This window comes from Nerophis lumbriciformis, linkage group LG33 (assembly GCF_033978685.3).
Source record: "Nerophis lumbriciformis linkage group LG33, RoL_Nlum_v2.1, whole genome shotgun sequence".
Classification (NCBI taxonomy): Eukaryota; Metazoa; Chordata; class Actinopteri; order Syngnathiformes; family Syngnathidae; genus Nerophis; species Nerophis lumbriciformis.
Window position 1 is genome coordinate 1,467,501 of NC_084580.2, and position 26,905 is coordinate 1,494,405.

A 26,905-nucleotide genomic window follows, 5' to 3' on the forward strand; every position below is an offset into this window, starting at 1 on the left:
ACGTGCCCTAAACACCTTCCTAGGGAGGCGTTCGGGTGGCATCCTGACCAGATGCCCGAACCACCTCATCTGGCTCCTCTCGATGTGGAGGAGCAGCGGCTTTACTTTGAGCTCCCCCCGAATGACAGAGCTTCTCACCCTATCTCTAAAGGGAGAGCCCCGCCACTCGGCGGAGGAAACTCATTTCGGCCGCTTGTACCCGTGATCTTGTCCTTTCGGTCATGACCCAAAGCTCATGACCATAGGTGAGGATGGGAACGTAGATCGACCGGTAAATCGAGAGCTTTGCCTTCCGGCTCAGCTCCTTCTTCACCACAACGGATCGATACAGCGTCCGCATTACTGAAGACGCCGCACCGATCCGCCTGTCGATCTCACGATCCACTCTTCCCCCACTCGTGAACAAGACTCCAAGGTACTTGAACTCCTCCACTTGGGGCAAGATCTCCTCCCCAACCTGGAGATGGCACTCCACCCTTTTCCGGGAGAGAACCATGGACTCGGACTTGGAGGTGCTGATTCCCATCTCAGTCGCTTCACACTCGGCTGCGAACCGATCCAGTAAGAGTTGAAGATCTTGGCCGGAGGAAGCCATCAGGACCACATCATCTGCAAATAGCAGTGACCTATTCCTGCAGCCACCAAACCAGATCCCCTCAACGCCCTGACTGCGCCTAGAAATTCTGTCCATAAAGGTTATGAACAGAATCGGTGACAAAGGGCAGCCTTGGCGGAGTCCAACCCTCACTGGAAACGTGTCCGACTTACTGCCGGCAATGCGGACCAAGCTCTGACACTGATTATACAGGGAGCGAACTGCCACAATAAGACAGTCCGTTACCCCATACTCTCTGAGCACTCCCCGTCTTTTTCACGGTCGAATGCCTTCTCCAAGTCCACAAAGCACATGTAGACTGGTTGGGCAAACTCCCATGCACCCTCAAGGACCCTGCCGAGAGTATAGAGCTGGTCCACAGTTCCACGACCAGGACGAAAACCACACTGTTCCTCCTGAATCCGAGGTTCGACTATCCGGCGTAGCCTCCTCTCCAGTACACCTGAATAGACCTTACCGGGAAGGCTGAGGAGTGTGATCTCACGATAGTTGGAACACACCCTCCGGTTCCCCTTTTTAAAGAGAGGAACCACCACCCCGGTCTGCCAATCCAGAGGTACCGCCCCCGATGTCCACGCGATGTTGCAGAGTCTTGTCAACCAAGACAGCCCCACAACATCCAGAGCCTTAAGGAACTCCGGGCGGATCTCATCCACCCCCGGGGCCTTGCCACTGAGGAGCTTTTTAACTACCTCGGCAACCTCAGCCCCAGAAATAGGAGAGCCCACCACAGATTCCCCAGGCCCTGCTTCCTTATAGGAAGACGTGCTGGTAGGATTGAGGAGGTCTTCGAAGTATTCCCTCCACCGATGCACAACATCCGCAGTCGAGGTCAGCAGAGCACCATCCCCACCATACACGGTGTTGACACTGCACTGCTTCCCCTTCCTGAGGCGGCGGATGGTGGTCCAGAATTGCTTCGAAGCCGTCCGGAAGTCTTTTTCCATGGCCTCCCCAAACTCCTCCCATGTCCGAGTTTTTGCCTCCGCGACCGCTGAAGCCGCACACCGCTTGGCCTGTCGGTACCTGTCCGCTGCCTCAGGAGTCCCATGAGCCAAAAGAACCCGATAGGACTCCTTCTTCAGCCTGACGGCATCCCTCACCGCCGGCGTCCACCAACGGGTTCTAGGATTACCGCCACGACAGGCACCAACTACCTTGCGGTAAATTATGTGAAAATGTATTTAAAAATGTAGCACTTATTGTAAAATGCCAGCTCTGTTTGACAGTGCAAACATTTCACACGTTGTCCGTCTTTTTCAGGTTGAAATGATTGCAAAACCTTTGACTGAGGCTCTCGTCTTTTTTGGGCCATTTGCTCTCTTTCTTTGTCTTCTTTGACATTATCCGCAGCGCGATATACATCACCGTAGGTGCACCTCGTTCATGCGCGCTCTATTGGGGCAGTCTTGCGGATACAATAGATTTCATGAATTTGGTACCAATTAAACTCATAAACAAAGCAGCAAAACACAAATCAGAGCTTTTTTTAATCGATTTAATCGATCAATCATTACAGTCCTATATTTTGTTCATTTTTGTTTTTTTGTTTGCTGCTACTCTGTCAGATGGCTACCAACTATCGAGTAAGAGCCTGACTTGTGGATGTTAATAAATGGCATAATTACACTTTTAATACATTTCTTAAACATGTCATACAAGTGTAAAAATAAATGAACACCTGGCAATATTAATATTTAGGAGACAATAAGCCGATTCAATTTGAGTCACCCATCTTACTGTTAAACATTCTTCACTATCACACAAGTGTAAAAATAAGCTATTCACTTTATAATGTTGAAAAAAAGATTTACAGTAGTGCGTCGTTTATTGCTGTTGATTGGTTCTGGACATGGCCGCAATAAATGAATTTCCGCAAAGTAGGAATCAGTAGTTATAAATCGAATATTGTCATAGTTTAAGCATAAAAAACTTGTTTATAAAATTCTAAATACATTTTCAACAATACGAGAGAGCTCTAGACATGAAGTAATACATTTTAGTTACCTTAACACTCTTTTAATCCAATACTGTAATGCTTCCTGCATTACATTACTGCATTAGCTGAGCCAATCATTGGCCACGAAACTGAAGTGTGATCTGATTGGTTTGGTCCCATCTAGTGGCCAATACTACTATAGTATTGTTGTTGTTTTTTTCGTTCATTTAGCCATTTTTATGTTTGAAAATGCTTAATTTAGGGCAAAAATGTTGTAGAATATTCCTAAAAAAAAAACACAATATTTGAAGCACGAAGTACAAAGGGAAACATAAGCTTAATTTTGCCACCTAAATTCTTGTGTATATTATTCATTTTTTCTCACGTTTTTGTCTCTTTAACTCTAATCAGAAAAACTGTCGTTGTATAAAGTCTTGACATTGCAAACAACGGTGGTTAAAAACCGACCAGTGAGATTTTTTTATAGGGCAGTTATGATAAAGCCCTATGTATTCTGCCTATAGAGCGCTGAACATTTATTTCTGTCATCATCATACTTGCCAACCCTCCCGATTTTCCCAGGAGACTCCCGAATTTCAGTGCCCCTCCCGAAAATCTCCCGGGGCAACCATTCTCCCGAATTTCTCCCGATCTCCACCCGGACAACAATATTGGGGGCGTGCCATAAAGGCACTGCCTTTAGCGTCCTCTACAACCTGCCGTCACGTCCGCTTTTCCTCCATAGTCACATAATATATGCGGCTTTTACACACACGTAAGTGAATGCGATGCATACTTGATCAACAGCCATACAGGTCACACTGAGGGTGGCCGTATAAACAAGTTTAACACTGTTACAAATATGCGCCACACTGTGAACCCACACCAAACAAGAATGACAAACACATTTCGGGAGAACAACCGCACCATAACACAACATAAACACAACAGAACAAATACCCAGAACCCCTTGCAGCACTAACTCTTCCGGGACGCTACAATATACACCCCCGCTACCGCCAAACCCCGCCCTCCCCAACCTTCCCGCCCCCCCACATCCTCCCATATCCCGAATTCGGAGGTCTCAAGGTTGGCAAGTATGGTCATCATGTCTTATAAAACAGTGTGTTTTACTGTAAAAACTCATCTGTAAAATCTTATTCGTGTTGAACAAAAATGTTCTATGTTGCATGCAGGGTCAGAAGCTGCAATGTTCAACTGTTCAGTTTAATTAAACTTTAATTAAACTCTTTCATCCAGGGTCTGATCCCAATCGCGCTTTTGACAGCGATGGAAAAATGAATATGAAACATGCCATTTGAACATGTCAAGACATTTAGCTCGGTGTTTCTTGTTGTTGTTTTTGGCTTTAACCCGGATAATGTATGATATTTGGATGGGGCTGTAATGGGCAGGGAGGAGGTGGATCTTCACCGCCTCCATCATGACTCAGGATTGACTCAGTCGTGTTGACCTATTCCCTACAGCAGCTCACAACTGTGCTCCGTAGCCCACCTCTCTTTCTTTTCATCTCATGTCTTTCTTATCATCCCCTCAGATGATGCACAACTCCCACTCACCAGCAGCTGTATGCATAACAATCCTCCTGGACTGTGTGTGTGTGTGTGTGTGTGTGCTCCATACACGGCATGTGGGCTTCAGGCGCTGTTGTTTTTATCATTATTACCGTATTATTAAATAAGACATGTGACACTCAGCAGCGCAACAAAACAACCTTTGGTTGCCTTTCAAGTGGTGTCTTTAATCAAACAGCTCTTTGCACTTATTTGTCTTTGGGAGAGAGGCTGTGGCGCGTGCATCCTCCGCTCGATGGCTTTAAATTACAAATGGCATCTACCCTCGCTCATTATGCTTTCCGCTGATAAATGACGCCCTGGCTCGTTGTGTGTATTCACTTTGAGCGGCGACGCGATGAAGCGTAAAAGCTAATTGGGCAAATGATTGCACCTGCTGCTTCCATAATTAACTAGAAGCCACGCTGTGTTCTAGCAGCCATGCGGTCCAGGCACACCAATAATGCTTAGAAACTGATCGAGCGTGGACAGAAACTGGACTTTTGACCACTGCCGGCATGTGTATTATTAGCCAAAATCAATAGGATCCTGGCCTTACATCAAGAAACAGTCCAGTACAATTTCAAAATATTTGTCGGCGACTGAAACATGCAGAAAGGTGACAGGAAACACGTACTGATCTGATCTTTAACCTTAGCTACCTGCAGAGGCTCCAAGCACAGGGCACGATAAAGATTGTAAAGTTTGAAGATTTGTTTCTGTCATTTACATATGTAAGTTATAAAAAAAAACGGCGTCATAAATAGTTGCCTCTATATTAAAGGTATTATCATGCTGTGGGGGTGGGGAGAGTGTGATCAGCGCTGCTTGCAGGAGGAAAAGTCACCGCCGCTGTCCATGGTACAGAGGACGAGCACCATCGGGCAGGGGCGGGGCATGTGCTGACAGCGAGACACAGCTGGCAGGTGATTCGATTTCACAGGTGGTACGTGTTAATCTAATCATCTGTTGTCTTGAACAGTAAGCGGCGGGGAGCAGAGGAGGGAGGAGGATACAGACATGACTAAAAAGTCATGTTTTGGGAGAGAATCCGATTATTGAAAAAAGATTATCATTAAAAACCTTGTTAAACCTGCATGCTGGACTCTTGTGCCGCGTCTTCAGTGGAACTGCTAGGAAGCGATTTCCACACATTCATATGTGACTTATAACACCACGAGACTTAAAAAGTTTGCGAGTAAATAAATATGATCAAAATAGTATAAATCTCACTGACATTTTGAGAGCAAGCCAGTCACGTGATCCGTGACGTACCCTGGGGCACCACCGTTCCCTTCCCTACAACAACGATGCTATTCTTGCAAACTTCATGAGGGCCAACAACGATTACTCTAGGACAAATAATGATCTTGAACCTTATATTTTTTAGCCTAAATACAAGGAGGATGATATACAAGTTTTAGAAGCTGTGTGCTAAACAGATCCAGCTTTACTGAAACACTAAGCATCAGCAGTATTGCTATGTGCTGTAAATAAATGCAAACTACACACGTACTGTACAATCTCTGCTGTCACTGGGATGCCGATTGATAGGATGTTATTTTTTACCCGTTTAGATGAAGGATTAACCATATTGCACATGAAGGGTCGTGTTGTTCCCTCCATCTCCGGCTATAAATTGAATGTCACAGATGAAAAACTTCCTAATTTATGGATAATTCCTTACTATTATCCAGGTAAGGGGTATGATTTATAATCTAGAATAATCTTGACCATCTGAGACGCAATCTGCACAGCAGAAGTAGCAGAACACCGTCTGGCTCACAATATAGATAGATAGATAGATCATACTTGATTGATTCCTTCAGGAGAGTTCCCTCAGAAAAATTAAAATTTTAAATATGATAATGAAATATGTCAATACAGTAGCATAGGCTAGGGAGCAGACCAATGCGGGACTAAAAAGTAGCGCTTATAATAACAATATTGCTAATATTTGGTTAATGTTCAGGTCTCAATATGTAAAAGAATCATTTTTGGCGGTTTTTGGATGGTTATTTAGAGGGCTTTGTGGGCAGAATAGAGGAGCCCCCGTTGACTCAATTGTTAGTGGACTTTATTTATTTTATTTATTTACGATTTCAAATGCATAAAAAAGAAAAACACATGTTTTTGTCTTACATAGGGATTGTAAATGATACACAGCACATCTCATTCCAATGTTTGCGTATTTCAAGTATGGCTGATCTGCTGATATGAGCAAAGTGGAGAGGCGTCCCCCTTGTGACTTCATTCAACCCCAAATTTACAGAAACTGCCGAAGACATTCGGAGCAGAATACTCAAAATGGCCGTCTGAAATTGTGGCATTTTATATAGATATATATATCTGTGTGTGTGTGTGTTTCACTTTTGCATCTTTTTCCCCTTAACTGTGGTGCATTTAAACATCCTTTGAAGCTTGAAGTTAGAGACAGAGGCGTCACTAGTTTTTAAAAACAGGAGGAGGCTTTGCCCACAGAAGATGCAGTAATAATTAGGGATGTATATATTTAAGATTTTAGGATATTTGTTTTTTTAATTCCTTATTGATACCGTTCTTATCGAAACTCTTATCGGTACTATATATAAATGGTGTCAATAAAGATGTGATGAAATGCATATTTTATTACCATAAGAGGTTGTACATCACCAACATCATGTAACATCTCACTGCACGCAAGTCTTTAATCAACACATGATTTGTAAGTCTTCAAGGGGACCTATTGTGCAAAACTTTGCTTACCTACTGGTATCTGTTTTTGTGTAGTTGGGATCTGCAAAAATTCAGAAATCAAACCATGGAGACATGGCGGATATATTTATAAACCAATCTTGCCTTCCTTTATACTTCCTCCAAATGAGCCGTTTAGAATTTGCCCAATATAATACATTTTTCCCAAGTGTGATGTCAGCGAATACCGCCATATATGGTAAAGTTTTACCCCAAGAGCTTTGTGCGAGTCGGCTATTGTAGTCCGTCGCTGTAGTCAATAAGCTCCTTCTTTTTCTCTATCCTCTTGTTGTTGGGGCTTGTATCCTCCGCTGTTGCCATAACAAATAGTTCTAACTTAAATATGTCTGTAGACTCCGCATGGAAGTACTAAAAACTACAATATGGATGACTGGGAGAAGACGCAGTCAAAAGTGGAGGCACGTAAAAGAGACCACCCTCACATCCTGACGAGACGGCCAGAAAGCAGCTTGAAAACACACCATTATGTTATGTAGACCACAAGGAAGTGTTAGAAATGTACAAAAAAAAAATCATAACATGATCCCTTTAACAAGTCAACTATGTTTGCAGTGCAAAGTGCAATGCAGTTATGTCATCATCTTGTAAAGACTACATCGATCTATAACTGTTTCTATTACACTCAGCTGGAAATAATGCTTGTGTATGCTATTCATGTACAAAGCACAGACCTTTTACATGATATATATCATATAAAATATATAATATAAATCAATGCAATCCATTAACATGTTATGTAGGCGTGCAGTTAAACAAGTTGTGTTTTGATGCCTCGCAAACGCGCAAACTTAGAGACCTGTCAGCCGATTCTATCTTGCTTCAGACAACTTTATGGAATATTATATTACAAACCCCGTTTCCATATGAGTTGGAAAATTGTGTTAGATGTAAATATAAACGGAATACAATGACTTGCATATCCTTTTCAACCCATATTCAATTGAATGCACTACAAAGACAAGATATTTGATGTTCAAACTCATAAACTTAATTTTTTTTTGCAAATAATAATTAACTTAGAATTTCATGGCTGCAACACGTGTCAAAGTAGTTGGGAAAGGGCATGTTCACCACTGTGTTACATGGCCTTTCCTTTTAACAACACTCAGTAAACGTTTAGGAACTGAGGAGACACATTTTTGAAGCTTCTCAGGTGGAATTCTTTCCCATTCTTAAGCTTAAGCTTAAGTTGTTCAACAGTCCGGGGGTCTCTGTTGTGGTATTTTAGGCTTCATAATGCGCCACACATTTTCAATGGGAGACAGGTCTGGACTACAGGCAGGCCAGTCTAGTACCCGCACTCTTTTACTATGAAGCCACGTTGATGTAACACGTGGCTTGGCATTGTCTTGCTGAAATAAGCAGGGGCGTCCATGGTAACGTTGCTTGGATGGCAACATATCTTGCTCCAAAACCTGTATGTACCTTTCAGCATTAATGGCGCCTTCACAGATGTGTAAGTTACCCATGTCTTGGGCACTAATACACCCCCATACCATCACAGATGCTGGCTTTTCAACTTTGCGCCTATAACAATCCGGATGGTTCTTTTCCTTTTTGGTCTGAGGGACACGACGTCCACAGTTTCCAAAAACAATTTGAAATGTGGACTCGTTAGACCACAGAACACTTTTTCATTTTGTATCAGTCTTAGATGAGCTCAGGCCCAGCGAAGCCGACGGTGTTTCTGGGTGTTGTTGATAAACGGTTTTCGCCTTGCATCGGAGAGTTTTAACTTGCACTTACAGATGTAGCGACCAACTGTAGTTACTGACAGTGGGTTACTGAAGTGTTCCTGAGCCCATGTGGTGATATCCTTTACACACTGATGTCGCTTGTTGATGCAGTACAGCCTGAGGGATCGAAGGTCACGGGCTTAGCTGCTTACGTGCAGTGATTTCTCCAGATTCTCTGAACCCTTTGATGATATTACAGACCGTAGATGGTGAAATCCCTAAATTCCTTGCAATAGCTGGTTGAGAAAGGTTTTTCTTAAACTGTTCAACAATTTGCTCACGCATTTGTTGACAAAGTGGTGACCCTTGCCCCATCCTTGTTTGTGAATGACATTTCGTAGAATCTACTTTTATACCCAATCATGGCACCCACCTGTTCCCAATTTGCCTGTTCACCTGTGGGATGTTCCAAATAAGTGTTTGATGAGCATTCCTCAACTTTATCAGTATTTATTGCCACCTTTCCCAACTTCTTTGTCACGTGTTGCTGGCATCAAATTCTAAAGTTAATGATTATTTACAAAAAAAAAATGTTTATCAGTTTGAACATCAAATATGTTGTCTTTGTAGCATATTCAACTGAATATGGGTTGAAAATGATTTGCAAATCATTGTATTCCGTTTATATTTACATCTAACACAATTTCCCAACTCATATGGAAACGGGGTTTGTACTTCAATGGGTCTCTTGTTGAGTGGATTATTCTTGACCTGTGGATTATTTGATCGCTAGGAGGGTGGTTAGTGTAATGAAGCATGGTAGCGGCGGTCATGAATAAACCAGAGCTGCTTCAATGGTGCCGTGACCTGGATGAGAGTAAGGTTTAGGGCAGGGGTCGGCAACTCAAAATGTTGAGAGAGCCATATTGGACCAGAAATAAATTTTTAAAATCTGTCCGTAGCCGCAAAAATTAAAAGCCTAATATAAGTGTTATAATGAAGGCAACACATGATGTAAGTGTCTATATTAGCTATATTAGCCTACTATCAAAATGACTATGTGTAGCGGGCTGACGCAAATCTTTGTTGACAGAAATGTTGAAATGTAAAATGTATTCATACATGTTTACAACTTTGGAAAACATTAATGAAACGGATGCTTCTCAGAGGGTAAGATAACAAAAGTACAGGTGTGTGTGTCCAAGTTAAAGAAAACGGCAGGCTGTCTTCTTCTAGTGAATTTATTACAATCTTTGCAAGTTGGGTAACAATTGTTGTGGTCTGGAACAACATGGCACACAAACAACTATCAGAAATGCAGCCAGTATTACATACAGATTATGTGTCATGACTCATGAGACATGCAAATATAATTTAAATACACAGAGGACATAAGTAAAAGAAATTAAATAAGCTTCTAGACCAAGAATCACTTCATATTCTCTACTGCTCGCTAGTGTTACCATATCTGAGTTATTGTGTAGAAATATGGGGAAATAACTACAAAAGTACACTTCATTCATTAACGGTGTTACAAAAAAGATCAGTTAGAATTATACATAACGTTGGATATAGAGAACATACAAACCCTTTATTTATTGTATCAAAAATACTGAAATTCCACGACGTAGTGAATTTGCAAACAGCTAGAATTATACACAAAGCAAACTATAACCTGCTACCCAAGAATGTACAACAATTCTTCTCAAAAAAAGAGGAGAAATATAATCTTAGAGAAAAATGTAATTTAAAACATTTGTGTGCACGTACAACACTTAATACCTTCAGTATATCGGCATGTGGAATTAAATTATGGAATGGATTAAGCAAAGCAATCAAACAATGTACTAATATGATCCACTTCAAGAAACGCTTCAAACTTAAAGTGTTTACAAAGTACAAAGAAGAAGAACCATGATAAACATTCTGAATTTATTTCATCCATCCATTCATTTTCAAAATAATCTTACTCATCTCACCATATGAAATGTAACTTACTTCACCGGGTATTATTTATTTATTTATTTATTTTGATTGTGATTACTTATGGAGTATATTGTGAATAAATTGAGAACAGGAAGTGAACAAAAGTTTTAGCAACTGTTACGTAAAAGAAAAGGAATAGGATTAAATAAGCTCTGCTTCTTCCTACTCCTTTTCGAACATGTTGAAAAGAGAAACTGGAAATTGTGATGTATCATGTTGTATGCTTGCATGTTCGAAATAAACTCAAACTCAAGCTCAAATATACCTAAAAACGAGGCATAATGAATGATGCAATATGTACATACATCTAGCCAAAATAGCATGTTAGCATCGATTAGCTTGCAGTTATGCACTGACCAAATATACCTGATTAGCACTCCCAACAAGTTAGTAACATCAACAAAAGTCACCTTTGTGCATTTACGCACAGCATAAAAAGTTTGGTTGACAAAATGAGACAAAGAAGGAGTGGCATAAAACACGTCTTTCTTTGGCAGCATAGGAACAAAGTTATCCATGTAAACAAAATAGGGTGAGTGAGGACCACTGAAATTAGTAGGACAAAACGGCGCTCACCAAATGCTCTCATCAGTGAAAGCTTATTTAATATAAACAGTGGGATTTCTAAACATCAGGAAGGTTTTTGTCCTACAGAAACCATATTTAAACAACAAATATATTTTCCCCCACCTTTTTCCATTTTCATATATTTTTGAAAAAGCTCCAGGGAGCCACGAAGACGGCGCTAAAGAGCCGCATGCGGTTCTAGAACCACGGGTTGCCGACCCTTGGTTTAGTGGCTGAGTGTAACGGGGGCCAGTAAATGTGGCTGTGCCATATGTACGTTAGAAAACCTCACTTCCCGACAACTTCAAGAGTAGTGCTGGCTGCTGGGCTGTCAGCCCAGGCTTTTAGCCCAGTGGTCAGCACACTGGCCTCGCACACGAATGACCTGGGTTCGGGTTTATGTGTAGAATGCCGTGAAAAGGCACAGGGGATGCTCTTAACAAGTCTCACTTTAGGAGTTTTCCTAAGAACTAGGATTCTTTAGGAATAGCTTTTATTTATCAGGATCTACTCTTCACTTTTAGGGGAAAGTCTTTAGAAAATGTCAGGATTCTTAAGAGTTTTGGGGGGAATTTGGCAATTATTAGCCAGTCTTTGCACTAAAAAATCTTTAGGAATACAACCCCAGGTCTATTTTCATACAAAAGGCAAACCGGATTATAAGGCGCATTAAAGGGTCTTATTACGATTATTTTTCTACATTTAAAACGCTTCCTTGTGGTCTACATAAAATGTAATGGTGATTCTTTGGTCAAAATGTTGCATAGATTATGTTTCTTCTTGCTGCTTTCTGACCGCAGAGCGTTTTGTGGGTGGTCTTATTTACGTGGCTCCACTTGGACAGCGTCTTCTCCCCATCATCTTTTGTTCCACCGGTAGTTTTTAGCACTTCCATAGTGAGTCTACTGACAGATATAAGTTAGAACTGTACGCTACTTTTTTTTAGAAATGGCAAGAGTGGAGAATTAAACCCTCACAACAAGAGGATAGAGAAAAAGAAGGAGCTTATAGACTTCAATTGCGGACGCGCACAAATTTTGGGTACTTATACTGATCCCAAATACACAACAACAGGAACCAATAGTTAAGAAAAGTTGGTTTTGCATTAATAGGTCGAAACAAAACACCAGATACTGTCTCCTAACAGGCGCCATTTTGGGGTCCTTATACACACACCATAATAATAAATGTTATATATATATATATATATATATATATATATATATATATATATATATATATATATATATATATATATATATATATATATATATATATATATATATATATATATGTATATATATATATATATATGTATATATATGTATATGTATATATATATATGTATATATATATATGTATATATATATATATATGTATATATATATATATATGTATATATATATATATATGTATGTATATATATATATATGTATATGTATATATATATATGTATATACATATATGTATATGTATATATATATATGTATATATATATATATATATGTATGTATATGTATATATATATATATATATATATGTATATGTATATATATATATATATATGTATATGTATATATATATATGTATATGTATATATATATATATGTATATGTATATATATATATATATGTATATGTATATACGGTATATATATGTATATGTATATATATATATATATGTATATATATGTATATGTATATATATATGTATGTATGTATGTATGTATGTATGTAAGTATATGTATATGTATATATATGTTGAAGCACAGTACGTCTGACTACGGTAGCCGTAATGCTCCACGTTCCATCAATCGGTATGTCTTCGTAACTTACCAAAATCAAAACGTTTTGACAGATTTTTGAGCAGCGGTTGTAATGTTCTATATTCTTCATGAACAGTGTTCGTAATTACGGCGTTATATAATAACGGCTTGAGTAACGCCGTTACTTTTACTAGTAACAAGTAATCTAATTAATTACTTTTAGGGCCGTTACAACGGAGTTAACGATAGCTTGATGTAACATGGCACGCTACTTTTGATGTGGTTTTATGTCAACAACAAGACTACGTCATCAGTACAGCAAGTTCAAAGCGGAAAATATATTTTTACTAGTGAATACAACAAGCAGCACTGCCCAAAAAGGAACTTGATATCAAGTAGGAAGAGGCCCCATCACACTGTGACACAGCAGACAACATACGCACATGTACACAACGGGAATAGTGAACAACAAAACAATGATTAAAGTGACAAACTTGCCATCCAAAAAATACCCCGTTTGTTGACAAGAAGATATGACAGCCATCAGAGCACGTTCTATCTCTTTATTAAGCAGAGGCAACACAGTCTGGTAAAAAGATTCAAAAGAGCTTGCGTCAAAGCCAACAAAGGGCGCTGCTAACTGCTAAAGGTAAAAAAAAACACAGCTCCTTTAAACCCTTTTTGACCTCACACGTAATAGGCAACAGGCCCTGCCTTTTAAAAGCACAGACTCTGCACAGTTCTATATTAAACGTATCTCAAATGCATATGCCAGATATTTAAAGTTTGTATTTTTTTAAGTAACGTATAAATGACTTTCCCTAGTAATTAATTACATTTATTAAAGAGTAGTTCCATTCGTAATTCAATTTACTTTTTTGAGTAAAGTACAAGTAACTATAATTAATTACTTTATTAAAATAATTGTCTGAACACTGTTCATGAAACATCAAGGTTTTGGGCTTGATTGCTTACCTGTACTTGCCATTGTCAACCTGCAGTCCACACGTATCTCTTATGTGTGACTGCCATTTGCTAGTCACACTGATCATTACACCCTGTACCAAATAAAATTGCTTCGAGGTCAGTAAGCACAACCCGAATTAATGCGTACATTAGGCGCACCGGGTTATAAGGCGCACTGTGAATTTTTGAGAAAATGAAAGGATTTTAAGTACGCTTTATAGTCCGAAAAATATGGTAATATAGATTTTTTACGTACAATTTGATAGATAACTTGCTTTAAAATAATGAGTCAAGCAGATGTTTAAGTATTTATAAAAAAAATGTACAAAAAAAATTGAAATATATGAAAATATGACATTCGTTGCATTAATAGATATTATTAAAATTTAAAATACATGAAATTGCATGCAGGACGTGGATTTTTTTTTCTGTTGAAATTGAAAGAACAAGTAGAAAAGATAAGTACTTTACTGAGGTTTTTGTGGGACGCTATAAAAAATGTGGCGGGCAAGAAGTTTGACACATGCTATAATGTATACAATCCAAAATTAATGGATTTCTTAATTTGACAAAATGGAATTCTGTAGATCAGTTGAGAATTGTAACAATTAATATTACTGTGTTTTTGTTAAACAAAGTCAGTGGGACTTTATGATAATAACTACCTAAAACTGACAGTGTTCTTTGAAAAAAAAGTTTGAGAAATGAGTCTTGCATTGAGTACTGACAAGGAACAAGAACCTACCTCAGATGACCTTCGAGCATAGCTGCCTTTTTTAATATTTAAAATGAATAGGGACCTTGTCTTTACAGCAAGAAATAATCCATTGAAGAAACTGAATATGACTCATTCACATGAAGGTGAAGAAACTGAATATGACTCATATGAAGGTGACAAGAATTAGTTAATAAATTGACATTTAACCTCAGCTACATATTGTATATTCTGTATTATTCAAAATTGATAGGTGTCTTGATTTGACGGATGAACTCGGAGCATGAACTGTGGTTCATGGCAAATTCAATCAATAGGATTCTTATTTACGAGAAAATAAATAGATTAGATACCTTGCGTCAGATCTGATCTAAAACTATCGACAGAAGTCAATCAGTTTAATATTGGAAATTGCAACAAGTAACGTGGTTTGTGTAACTGACTGCAAAATTAATAAAGTCGTAGCTTATTGTACAGGATTAACAGGTAAAGCTGAATTTGACCTCAGCTATGTGAGCTTTAAAATTGAAACGGTTCATACACGCACATGGAAGTTGTAAATTAGAGCACTGATAAGTAGCCTACCTCATCTGAACCTTGAACTCTACTACCTTGGACATCCTGTCTCAAAAGTTTAAATGACGGTAAAAATATGGTGAGTGATTGGTGGCAAACACCATAGACTCATTTATCTTTTTGCATGCATTGTTTGGTCAATTAAACAATCAATAAGGTTCTTGTTTGTTATACAGAAATAATCATATTACCGATCTGAACTTTGACCTCTGCTACTTAGCTATCTTGGCTTTGAATTTGAAAGAGTACTTGCGTGGACATAGTCGTGAAGGAATTGAAGTGCTGACGATAAATAGCCTACCTTATCTGAACTTTGACCTGTTCTACCTCGGCCATCTTGGTTCGGACATCCTTCAAAATCAATACGGTTCTCGCTTTGACAAACTTAGACTTAGACAAACGTTATTGATCCACAAGGGAAATTAGTCCACACAGTAGCTCAGTTACAAAGGATGGAATGGATAATGCAGGTAAAAAGTAGAGATGTCCGATAATGGCGTTTTTGCCGATATCCGATATTCCAATATTGTCCAACACTTAATTACCGATTCCGATATCAACCGGTACCGATATATACAGAAGTGGAATTAACACATTAATATGCCTAATTTTGTTGTGATGCCCCGCTGGATGAATTAAACAATGTAAAAAGGTTTTCCAAAATAAGAGAACAACTTCAACTCAAGTTATGGAAAAAAATGCCAACATGGCACTGCCATATTTATTATTGAATACACAAAGTGCATTATTTTTTTTAACATGCCTCAAAACAGCATCTTGGAATTTGGGACATGCTCTCCCTGCGATAATCCTGATACCCACTACAACTATGGGAAATACTATACTTTGACTTTCACAAAGTGCATTGTTTTTTGTTTTTTTTAAACATGCCTCAAAACAACAGCTACAAAAACAATGAAGGCACACAGCTTCAGTTCAGAGTATACTAGAGTAATAAAGTAGACAACATAGTCCTCATTTAGTGCAAGACTGCCTGGCATACTGTATAACAGGGAATTATAAACTGAGCTCACATCCATCTTCCGCTTGTATTCATCGTGTATCTCCTTATGATTCTTGAAGAGGTGGGAGATCTAATTGCTCGTATTAAAGGAAGACGTCTTGGTTCCTCCTCGCATAACCAACTTTTTGCAGTCATTGCAAATTGCCAGTTTTTTATCCGTCAGAGACACTTTAAAATAATCCCAAACCATAGAGATGGTGTCGTTAGTCAGTCACCGAGCAAGCTCGCTTGTTAGCCACGGCTACAGCACCGGCAACAACACACTCTTGTTGTTGTTATGCTGCGCTCGCGGCGGTTTGAGGAGGTCATCAAGCGTCGCAGTAAACCTCTCATGCTGCAGTCGTCAGCATGAGTCCTCATTTAGTGCAAGACTGCCTGGCATACTGTATAACAGGGAATTATAAACTGAGCTCACATCCATCTTCCGCTTGTATTCATCGTGTATCTCCTTATGATTCTTGAAGAGGTGGGAGATCTAATTGCTCGTATTAAAGGAAGACGTCTTGGTTCCTCCTCGCATAACCAACTTTTTGCAGTCATTGCAAATTGCCAGTTTTTTATCCGTCAGAGACACTTTAAAATAATCCCAAACCATAGAGATGGTGTCGTTAGTCAGTCACCGAGCAAGCTCGCTTGTTAGCCACGGCTACAGCACCGGCAACAACACACTCTTGTTGTTGTTATGCTGCGCTCGCGGCGGTTTGAGGAGGTCATCAAGCGTCGCAGTAAACCTCTCATGCTGCAGTCGTCAGCATGAGTCCTCATTTAGTGCAAGACTGCCTGGCATACTGTATAACAGGGAATTATAAACTGAGCTCACATCCATCTTCCGCTTGTATTCATCGTGTATCTCCTTATGATTCTTGAAGAGGTGGGAGATCTAATTGCTCGTATTAAAGGAAGACGTCTTGGTTCCTCCTCGCATAACCAACTTTTTGCAGTCATTGCAAATTGCCAGTTTTTTATCCGTCAGAGACACTTTAAAATAATCCCAAACCATAGAGATGGTGTCGTTAGTCAGTCACCGAGCAAGCTCGCTTGTTAGCCACGGCTACAGCACCGGCAACAACACACTCTTGTTGTTGTTATGCTGCGCTCGCGGCGGTTTGATGAGGTCATCAAGCGTCGCAGTAAACCTCTCATGCTGCAGTCGTCAACTCCTGTGTTGTGTGTGGGACAGGGGAGAGGGGAGGGGCTGCTGACTGGGAGACGCAACTGCTCTGTACTGCTCCCTACGTCTGTGTTTTACCGGATATATACCGCTCCGTACAGCGGCGTTTTAAAAAGTGATTAATTTTACTTTTTGAAACCGATACCGATAATTTCCGATATTACATTTTAAGCATTTATGGGCCGATAATATCGGACATCTCTAGTATAAAGTAGACTAAAAATGTACCCATCCATCCATCCATTTTCTACCGCGGGGGGTGCTGGAGCCTATCCCAGCTGCACACGGGCGGAAGGCGGGGTGAAGTGAAGTGAATTACATTTATATAGCGCTTTTTCTCAAGTGACTCAAAGCGCTTTACATTGTGAAACCCAATATCGAACACTGTGGGAACGAAGCTGAAGGAGCCTGTTGGAGTATGAGCTCGGCTGTCCCTCAATTGTCTGGAAGAGTGGGTGGGCAAGATTGTCTAGTGTCCTCCTGTCCCTCACTGGCACAAACGCCTCCAACTGCGTGCCAATAGTTTGGCCGGCTTTCCGGATCAGTTTGTCAATCCGGTTTAAGTCCCTTTTGCTGGTGCTGCTCCCCCAACAAACCACTGCAAAGTACAGGGCACTGGCCACAACAGACTGATAAAAGATCTCTAAAAAAAGAACGGCTTGCTGCACACATACAAGGACCTAAGCTTCCTCAGGAAAAAGAGTCTGCTCATGCCTTTCTTGTATACAGCTTTGCTGTTGTCCTTCCAGTCCAGTCTGCTGTTCAAGTAGACTCCCAGGTACTTGTACTGCCCCACTAGTGCCACCTCCCGGCCCTGGATGTTGATGGGCTCCACAGGGGTCACTCTCTTCTTGAAGAGACATTTCATAAGCTTCTGTGTTGTTTTATGTCATTCAAAATCAATAAAAAAATTATTTTCAATTGATGTAGCTAAATATTTCTATTACTTATCTGAATGTTGACCTCTGCTCCCTGCCATATTGACTCTTGAAATTGAAAATGTTCTTGCTGTGGTTTGGCCAAGGATTGAACCAGTGACTAGAAACCCACCTTATGTAACCTTTAACCTCTTGGCGCAGACGTCCTTTAAAATTAATACGGTTCTTGCTTGTGCATGCTTGTAAATGTGTCACTTCCGTCTGTTGAGCTGAGCGTTTGATTTGTGGCGTGTGTCTTTAAAAAGCGTCAAATCGCCGCTCACACACTCGTAGCGCCTCTTTTGTTTCCTCGCCGTTTTCCAAGCTGGCAAGTGCAGTGCCAAGCCATAAAAGTGTGCAATAAGATTCAATAAAGGTGTCAAGTGTGAGCTATGCGCACATCACCACTGAATATTAATTAGCTGTTGTGTCTCTTCCTAGTTTATGCATTCCCTGTACAGCCTGCATGCATCATCATTTGCTTTGATTTCATTTTCTTTTTTTTTTTTTTTTGGCAGAGTGATTGAAAAAGACAATTTTATGAGGGAATCATCAAAGTGAACAAAGTAACTGTGTTGGCCATAGCTTATACTTCACATCTACCAGTATTATCCCTTTTCTACCGCTTATTAGTTAATCCAGGGGTTCTTAACCTTTTTGACCTCAGGGCTCAACTTTTCCACTCCAGATGGGCCCGGGGCCCACTCAAATATTGACACTAAATTAGTAATCTTACTCTTGATTTTAATCATGTTCAATAATGATATCCAACCTACTTACAGTTTACAACTTTGTCAAATGATATGAAGCCATGTGTTACACATGGGTATTATCATTTTAAAAGATAAAGCCGGAGTCCGCCCCACTCAGAAAGACTGTGTCTTAAAGTTTAATCCTGACCTTGTAGATACACTGAGACAAAGTCTAAGCTCATTGTGTTTTTGAAGCTTCCCTCAGAATTTTCAACAAATTTTAAGTCCAGAGAATTATTTGTGATTTGTACGTTTTCAGAATGTGCTTGTTCTATTTTTGGCCAAAGTAAAACAAAGAAAACAACCTGAAGTTGTCTTTATTTTTAATTTATCATGCCATGATTCTACCATTCCAGCCCACTTGGGAATAGATTTTCCTCCATGCGGCCCCAGAGCTAAAATGACTTAGGGAATTCACCAGACGTCTCATTGCAGTGTGTGTGTGTGTGTGTGTGTGTGTGTGTGTGTGTGTGTGTGTGTGTGTGTGTGTGTGTGTGTGTGTGTGTGTTCTTGTATTTCTACTAGGGCTGAAACGACGCGTCGACATAGTCGACGTCATCGTTTACGTAAATATGTCGACGCCGTTTTTGTGCGTCGACGCGTCGCACATTTACGTCACACTATTGTCATGGCGGAGCGTAAATCAAACGATGCGAGCGGTGCGAGCGAGGGGAAAAAGCACGCCAAAAGTCGTCAAAAGTGTGGGAGTATTTCAATAAACGGCCTAATAATGTTGTTGTATGCACACTGTGTCGAATGGAAATGGCCCATCATAGCAGCACAACGGCTATGAACGAACATTTGAAAAGAAAACACCCGACAGCGTTCTTGCCATCACCATCATCTAGTCAATCGTCCGCGTGAGTATACGTTGTCATCATTACACAAAAACATGAATGTGTCATTTGTATCTGCGTTGTAAATTCATAAACTAAAGCACCGTTTCGCTCTGAGAGGCGCGTTTGGCGTGCCTGTTCAGTGTTTACAAAGACACGCTCCTCTTTAACGCTAACGTTAATTAGTTGTGCAAATACCTTTTACAACATTAACAGTTACATATACTATGTACAAATGAACAATTAACTTTCACTTTAATCATACTATCATTGTTGTGTTATTAAGCAAAATAAGCAATACTTTTACTTTTGTTGAAATGTTTACACTGTTGTTACAGAATATTTCCGTTTTGCACTTTTTTGTATTGGATGTTTATCTTTATTTTTGCACATTTTAAAGCAAAATAAGCAATACTTTTACTTTTGAAATGCTTATACTATTGCAGAATATTAAGATTTGCACTGGATGTTTACTTTTATATTTGCACATTAAAAAGCAAATAAGCTACTTTTAATTTTGTTAAATGTTAAAAGTTTTAAATGTTTACATTGTTACGGAATATTTTGTCATGTTGTTGTCAATGTTGACTGAGTGGCCATACTTTTTTTTTTGTAAATAAAAGCCATGGCTTTTGAAAAAACTGGCCTACATTTATTTTTTCATCTTCATTATAAATAAAAAAATAATCTATAGATTAACCGATTAATCGAAAAAAAAATCTATAGATTAATCGATAGAAAAATAATCGTTAACTGCAGCCTTAATTTCTACCCTTCTTGAGACATCAACAAGGAAAAGTACCTTCTATATGAGGAGGTGTGAACAAGTTAGGACATAAATCATGGTCTCGATATAGAAAACCATTGCATCTAATAGAGAATGTCTCATTTGCACCCCTGGTGGTGAAAGCTGTCCAAATTAGGGTGGTACCAAAAAGGAGGGATTTTTCAAATTGACTGTGTGTTGGTTTTAAAAGTGCTCCCCCTCTGGTCAACATATGAAATAACAAGTGTGTGTAACAATTTGAAGTGCTCCCCCTCTGGCCAACCTATGTAATAACAAGTGTGTGTAAGAAATTGAAATGCGCCCCTTTGGCCAAAATTTATTTTAAAAAAAAAATAAATATGTATATAGAGACATACTGTAATAACTTGAAGAAAATAATGAAGATTAAAAAACAATTACGGTACAAAGAAAAAATTCAACAAAAACAAAAAATAACTAAAAGTAGTCTTTTTCTCACAATGCACCTGAGATAGGCTCCAGCACCCCCCGCGACCCCAAAAGGGACAAGCGGTAGAAAATGGATGGGTGTCGACTTTTTTTCTTCTAAAATTGGGAACAATTTCTCATTGTTTCTGTTTCTGTAATATTGCAAAATTTTCTCGTAAAATTATTACTTTTCTTTATGTAAAATTATGACTTTTTAATGCAAAATGGCGACATTTGTCTTATAACGTGCTGACCTTTATCACAATATTGCCAATGTTTTTGTTGTTCCTGTAAAATACTGACATTTGTTGAGTAAAATTATGACTTTTGTCATAATTTTGCCAAGTAAAATTCCAATTATTATTATAATATTGCCAACATTGTTAAGTTTTCTTATAAAATTGTGACTTTTGTCGAGTAAAATTACGACTCTTTTCATAAAATTGCCCAAAATTTAAGCTGTTTCTTGTAAAATTGCGACTGTTATTGAGTAAAAATCCAACTTTTATCATAACATTGCACAAATGTTCAGTTTTTCTTGTAAAATTTTGACTTGCGTTGAGTAAAGACCAGACTGCCTTTTCAATAAAAGGACCACAACTATGGAACTCTTTACCTGACACTTTGAAAAGTATACCTGCACTTGTCACTCTCAAAAAACAAACACAATTATGGCGAGTTGAGCAACAATCGTGTTCCCATGTTTAGTTTTTACAAATTTTTACTAATTGGTTTTTATCTAGTTTGCACTTTGTCTGTATTATTTCTATTATCATTATTATCGACTCATCTTTGCCTCATTCTATTTTTTATTTTCCTATTTTAATGATGTTGGATCTGTGTTGTTGTTGTTGTTGTTGTTGTTGTTGTTGGGGACAAGTGTTGTAAATTAGCTTTGGCTACAAACACTATGATGCATACATTGGATAACTGTTTCAGATGTCTATGTTTTTGTATATGTCCCTATTTCAAATAAACCTCTATAATAATAATAATAATAAAATTACGACTTTTATTTTAATACTGCCAAAATTCGAAGTTTTTCTTGTGAAATTGCAACTCATTTTTCACAACAAGCTTTTTTATATTTGCATAGTACATGTATATTATGAATGCTTTAAACACAAATCTTTACATATCTAGAAAGGGTGGTCCTAAAGAGGGAGGCATTATTCGGAGGTCTCAAGAAGGTAACAAATACAAGAATGTGTGTGTGTGTGTGTGTGTGTGTGTGTGTGTGTGTGTGTGTGTGTGTGTGTGTGTGTGTGTGTGTGTGTGTGTGTGTGTGTGTGTGTGTGTGTGTGTGTGTGTGTGTGTGTGTGTCCATACTTTCATTTTCCTCTGTGCAAATTGTTGTTAGCACTGGGTCAAGTGTCTCTTGCATGTGTCACATCAACCTATGGCGCTAATGCCTTTGCTCTCTCTCATTCCGCCACAGGTCCCCTCAGAGACCCTTCAGATACACCTGCAAGCAGGAGGCTTGTTTGGGCGGCGGCGAAGGAGCCGAGCATCAATCTTATCTTTGAAAGCTGGCGACCAACAGGAGATAAATCAAGGCTTTGAATTCGGAGCGTTTAAAGGAAAAAAAAAAAAAAAGGCTTCCTGGCACAGTGAAATGAGGGAGGACATTCTGATGTAGTCCTCACAAAGTGACAAGAACCCTATTAATTTTGAGTTGAACTGAGTTATTAAGATCCTTACTGATTTAAAATGATGAAAAAAAGCCATATTGGTTTATTGTTAAAGTTAAGTCACAATATTTAACCTGTCTTTAAATGGCAACTTGTGGCGCCCTCTATGGGATTGTTCTCAAAATGTTATAGGTTAAATATCATGTACCAGTAGTAAGATTATTTATTTACTACAAACCTGAATGCTATTGATTTTGAATGGGGGGGGGACTAAGTTGAAATTGCCATAAACAGGGTGAGTGACTTTTTGGACAGGATAGATGAGGTCAAAGGTCAAATGAATTAGGCTACATGTTAAGTCTCTTTTTAAAGACAAGAACGCTATACATTTGAATGCCAGTCTGGACAAGTAATTGAGGTCAAAGGTCAGCTCAGTATAAGGATTATTTCCCTAAAACAAAAAAGATTGTTATTTTTTATATGATGAAAAACACAAAAAACAAAGCTAAAGTTATTTCTTACGTATATGCCATAAACGATGTGTGTCCCTCTTTGCCAAAACAAGAACCCAAATCATTTTGGATCCTTTTCCTCGCAAGAACAGGATAGTTGAGGTCAAAGGTCAGATGAAGATATTAGCCCTTTAATTTAATATAAAGGGTTAATGTCTCAAACACAAAGTCAGCTGGGATAGGCTTGCCCGTGACCATAATGAGGATAATCAGTATGGACAATAGGTGAATTTATTAAATAACTTATTAATTAATGAATAACTTAGAAATAGGTTCAGAGTCGTACAGTTGTAGGATTAGATCTCATTCACTGGCAAGAACAATATTGATTTTGGATGATCATTTTCATTCACACATTTAAAGTATTTTCGGAGTATAAGTCACACCGGAGTATAAATCGCACCGGCCGAAAATGCATAATAAAGAAGGGAAAAAACATATATAAGTCGCACTGGAGTATAAGTCGCATTTTTTGGGGAAATGTATTTGATAAAACCCAACACCAAGAATAGACATTTGAAAGGCAATTTAAAATAAATAAAGAATAGTGAAAACAGGCTGAATAAGTGTACGTTATATGAGGCATAAATAACCAACTGGTATGTTAACGTAACATATTATGGTAAGAGTCATTCAAATAACTATAACATATAGAACATGCTATACGTTTACCAAACAATCTGTCACTCCTAATCGCTAAATCCCATGAAATCTTATACGTCTAGTCTCTTACGTGAATGAGCTAAGTAATGTTATTTGATATTTTACGGTAATGGGTTAATAATTTCACACATAAGTCGCTCCTGAGTATAAGTCGCACCCCCGGCCGGCCAAACTATGAAAAAAACTGCGACTTATAATTCGAAAAATACGGTAGGTGTAATTGCTGTTTGTTTAATATATAAATGTATTATATAAATGTTATGTACAGGGTGATTAAAAAAGAATACGTTAAAATCATCATGTATTTATTCAGTTCTAAAGCATTGCAATAGACTGAATCAATGGTCATTTGATACAGGAGTTTTATTGTGTTACGAACTCACCATTGTGGTCATGCAATCCTTTCGGCCCCGTTCAATTGCAGGAAGACTACCTGTTTATTTACCCTCAAAATGGCGACTCCTCAACAGACGGCGTTGTGTGAGCTTAAGTTTTGCAGAAACAAATTCCGTTGTCCCGGTGCAGCGTGCTTTTAGAACAGAATTTGGTACATTTAGTAAAAAATTGTAAAGCGTGAAATAAATATTCAAAGTGATGTAAAACACATGTGCTCAAGCTAGGTTTTCTATTGTTTTTAATTTTTGAAATATCGAGATAATTTTGGCGTATTGTTTTTGAATCACCCTGTATTAACATTACCTTATTACATTGAATGAGGAGAAGGTGTGTCCAAACTTTTGGCCTGTACTGTATAAATATATATATATATATATATATCCATTTTCTACCGCTTGTCCCTTTCGGGGTCGCGGGGGGTGCTGGAGCCTATCTCAGCTGCATTCGGGCGGAAGGCGGGGTACATCCTGGACAAGTCGCCACCTCATCACAGGGCCAACACAGATAGACAGACAACATTCACACTCACATTCACACACTAGGGCCAATTTAGCGTTGCCAATCAACCTATCATATATATATCTTTATATATATATATATATATATGATGCATATATATGTATATATATATATATATATATATATATATATATATATATATATATATATATATATATATATATATGTCTTAATAAGGTTATCCAAAAAATAGTGCTCGATACCGTAGTAGAGCGCAATATATGTATGTGTGGGGAAAAAAATCACAAGACTATTTCATCTCTACAGGCCTGTTTCATGAGGGGGGTACCCTCAATCATCAGGAGATTTTAATGGGAGCATTCGCATACCATGGTTTATATAGGGCACAGAGTGGGTGGGTACAGGCTGGCGTAGGGGCGTGGTGATTGGCTCATGTGTTACCTAGGAGGTGTTTCCGTCTATGGCGGCATGCTGTTACAATTTCGCTGCGCTTGTTGAGGGATGACAGGTCTGGACGGTAAATAATAAACAGTTTCTCTTTCAAGCATAGGTTGCATCTTTTATTACCACTATTGTAAGGTGTACTGGATGCAAGAATTTGCCATGTTATTGAATATTCAACATTATTGTCTTTGAGGTCCCAAATGTGTTTGCTGAGTTCTGTGGTATTTCGCAGGTTTTGGTTCCTGAAAGAAGCCTTGTGATTGTTCCATCTGGTTTTGAATTCTCCCTCGGTTAATCCTACATATGTGTCGGATGTGTTAATGTCCTTGCGTATTACCTTAGATTGGTAGACAACTGATGTTTGTAAGCACCCCCCGTTGAGAGGGCAATCAGGTTTCTTTCGACAGTTACAGCCTTTGTTGGTTTTGGAGTTGCTCTGTCCGGGGGCCGACGGCTCATTTGCAATTGTTTTGTTGTGGTTTGAGATGATTTGTCGTATATTGTTCATGCAGCTGTAGCTCAATTTAATGTTGTTCTTGTTGAATACTTTTCTTAGGGTGTTGTCTTTGGGAAAGTGTTTGTCAATCAGATTGAGGAATTTGTGTCCAATGTTAGTTGAGACGTTTTTGCTGTATGGGGGGTTGTACCAGATGATGTCGTTTCGTTTTCTGTTCTTTTTTGGCTGGTTTCCTGGCGTGGGTTCATAGGTGAGGGTGAAATTGTATCCGCTTTCATCAAGGGCTTTTTGGTACGGGGGGGTTGCTTGGTCAAATTCAGCTTTGCTAGATGACAGCATCGATAGCCTTTTATTGATTCCGGTAGGTATTCTTTTCGTGGTGGTGGGTGGATGGTTGCTGTCATGGTGCACGTATTGGAGTGTTGTGTTGGGTTTCGTGAATGGTTGGTAGCTGTTATTTCTCAGGTTGAAAGTGACGTCAAGGAAGTTGACGGTTTGCTTGTTGGCTTCAATCGTGATCCGTAGGCCGTTCTCTTTGAAAATTTGGCATATGCGCTTCTTGGTATTCTCGCTGCTCCTTGGCGAGGCGCGACACACTGCCAGTCCGTCATCACGGTAAATACCAAGGTTCAGATTGAGGCTAGCGAGCTGGGAGAGGAGGAAACTCCCAACGAGTTCACACAATCATACAAAAAAGCGCAACCCAACACCTTACAGAACATCCACCTGGAAAATAAAAGGATCGCGGCTGAACTAGGCATTGAGGACAGGGTGGACGCCACAGCCAACAAGGAAGCCTTCATCACATTGAAGGACCACAAACCCAACTTCGCAAATAACCCAACATGCCGACTAATAAACCCAACTAAATCTGAAATAGGAAAAATCAGCAAAATAATCCTGGACAGAGTCAACACAAAAATCAAGGACAAAACACCACTCAACCAATGGAGAAATACAGCAGCAGTAATCAAATGGTTCAACAACATCCAAGACAAACAACAGCACAACTTTATCTCCTTTGATATCGAAGAATTTTACCCTTCCATCACGCAAGACCTACTGACTCAAGCACTAGACTTCGCCTCAGACTACGACTCAATCACAGGCAACGAAAGAAACATCATCATCCACGCAAAAAACTCCATTCTCATCCACAACAGTACACCATGGCAAAAAAAGAACAATGCAACATTTGACGTCACTATGGGACGTTTTGACGGAGCAGAAACGTGTGAACTCGTTGGGAGTTTCCTCCTCTCCCAGCTCGCTAGC

General features: G+C 39.1%; 1 protein-coding gene across 1 annotated transcript in view; it reads left to right on the plus strand.

The window, feature by feature from the left end:
* Nucleotides 1-24,586, plus strand: part of prr16 (proline rich 16) — an 87,092-nt gene extending 62,506 nt beyond the window's left edge. Inside the window, exon 3 of the transcript XR_009811513.1 lies at nt 22,486-24,586. The gene's annotated coding sequence lies outside the window, so the exon portion shown is untranslated. The remainder of the gene's footprint in view (nt 1-22,485) is intronic.
* Nucleotides 24,587-26,905: the final 2,319 nt, after the last annotated feature.